Source organism: Triticum dicoccoides, chromosome 1A, assembly GCF_002162155.2.
Source record: "Triticum dicoccoides isolate Atlit2015 ecotype Zavitan chromosome 1A, WEW_v2.0, whole genome shotgun sequence".
In the NCBI taxonomy this organism is placed as follows: Eukaryota; Viridiplantae; Streptophyta; class Magnoliopsida; order Poales; family Poaceae; genus Triticum; species Triticum dicoccoides.
The window spans coordinates 80,422,795-80,424,834 of record NC_041380.1 but is presented as its reverse complement, the minus strand read 5'-3'; positions in this window follow the sequence as shown (position 1 = coordinate 80,424,834).

The window sequence follows — 2,040 nt, the reverse complement described above, 5'->3', positions numbered from 1 at the left end:
ATCCCAACAAGTAAATAAAAGATGTTCCAACAAGGAACGGCCTCCAATCTTCACCTGCAACTAGCAACGTTATAAGAGGGGCTGAGCAAAGCGGTAACATAGACAATCAACGGTTTGCTAGGACAATGGTGGGTTAGAGGTTTGTCATGGCAATTTGGGAGGCTTGCAAGCAAGTGGTAGGCATCGTAGCAATGGCATAGCAAAAGAGCGAGCAAACTAGCATAGCAAAGATAGTAGTGATTTCGAGGGTATGATCATCTTGCCTGCACAGTTGTCAGAGTTGACTGGATGCTCAAAAGCAAACTCAACGGGCTCCTCGTTAGCGAACTCGTCTCCTGGCTCTACCCAAACAAGACAAACAAGAAACAAGGATACAATCAACCGCGTGCAAACTCAAGCAACACGATGCAAAGATGATATGCTATGCGGGATGCGATGCGGGATGCAAAATGCAAGATATGACAGGAAATGCATGAACCTGGCCTCAACTTGGAATTCCAAGGGTGCCACTGGAAAGATGAGATGAAATCGCTTGAAAACGATATAAAGAACGCCGGAATCGGAGTTACAGTTTGGAAATGGCAAGCGATTCAAATGACACCGGTCTGCGATTTACAACAAGTAGGCATCTAAATGCAATGAAATGAACATGCTACAGCCACCAAACAAGATAACAAAATACATGGAAGGGAAGCATTCAAGATGCTTAACAAAAGACTAGCAGTAAGCCACGGCCAATTCATCCATTATGAGGTTCAAACAAGCATGGCAAAAACGCAAATGCAAAACAGATTTCAGACTTGGTGAAATTAACACTTGTCTGAAATTTCAGATCATGAAGCCCTCTTCGGAGCAGCAAAACAACATGCTACAGGAGCTGATTATGACAAAGAAGAACATGGCATGGAGCTACTCAACAAGCTTAACAAAAGTCCCTAAGTGACCTGGGGCCAAAAGGGAACAGAAAATACAATTGCAAGCACGTGAACATAGCAAAAACACAATCAGTTTTCAGACTTAGTGAAAACTGGACATGCTGAAATATAACTCACGAAGGCATGTAAACGAGCTCGATGCACTCACTAAGGTGCAAGTCATGGCAAGGCAGGCATACATCCATTAAGAAAGCACAAAAAGCTAGCTATACATGGCAAGAACAAAGGCATAGCATGCACGGATCAACTACAATAACATCAGTAAAATCGCAAACAAGTTGACGATCTGCCTAGATTCACAACGAAGCAAAAGTAGAGCTCGATTGACTCAAGCTAGGGTGCTCCATAATTGCAAACAAAGACATGGATGGATAAAGCACTACAAGATTAACAAAACTCCCTTACTGATCATCCTCAAAAGAGGCACGGATCACTAGGAAATAGCATGAACATATGGCATCATGAACTAAATAATCCCAAACTTAGTGAAAACTACTAAGTCCGTGAAAACAGAATTAGCAAGTGCACCACTTTGCCAGCTTGCACAAGTCACCACATACATCCTAAAAATACATGGGTTGCACCTATGGATAGATGACAAAACCCTTAACAAAACATATGAAGGACTCACAGGCATAGCATGCACACATTAATCATGGAAAAAATGACAAATGTCTAAGATGAACTAGCAGATCTGACAATTAACTCACGAAGCCCTCTTCTAACAGCATTTCGGGCATCAAGATGAGCTCAAATCAAAATGATGCAATGGAATGAAATGATGAACTCATCGAGGCGAGCATTTTGATATGCTATATGCCCAAATCGGAGCTACGGATGCGGAGATATCATAGGTCAAAGTATGCATAAAAAATTAGGGTTCAGGGAACAAAAGTCAACCGCTAGGGTTTTTCAGATCTGAGATCCGGCCCGATGCACTGTTCACCGAGCGCGGATTTCGAGGTTGGCCGGCCGGAGACGGGGTGGTGGCCTTAGATGGTGAGGGGGCGGCCGGATCCGGCACCGGTCGGCGGAGAGGAGCGGCGTGGAGGCGGCGGGGCGGCGCCGGCCCGATGAGTCGGCGAGGCGGCGGGGTCGCCCGCGG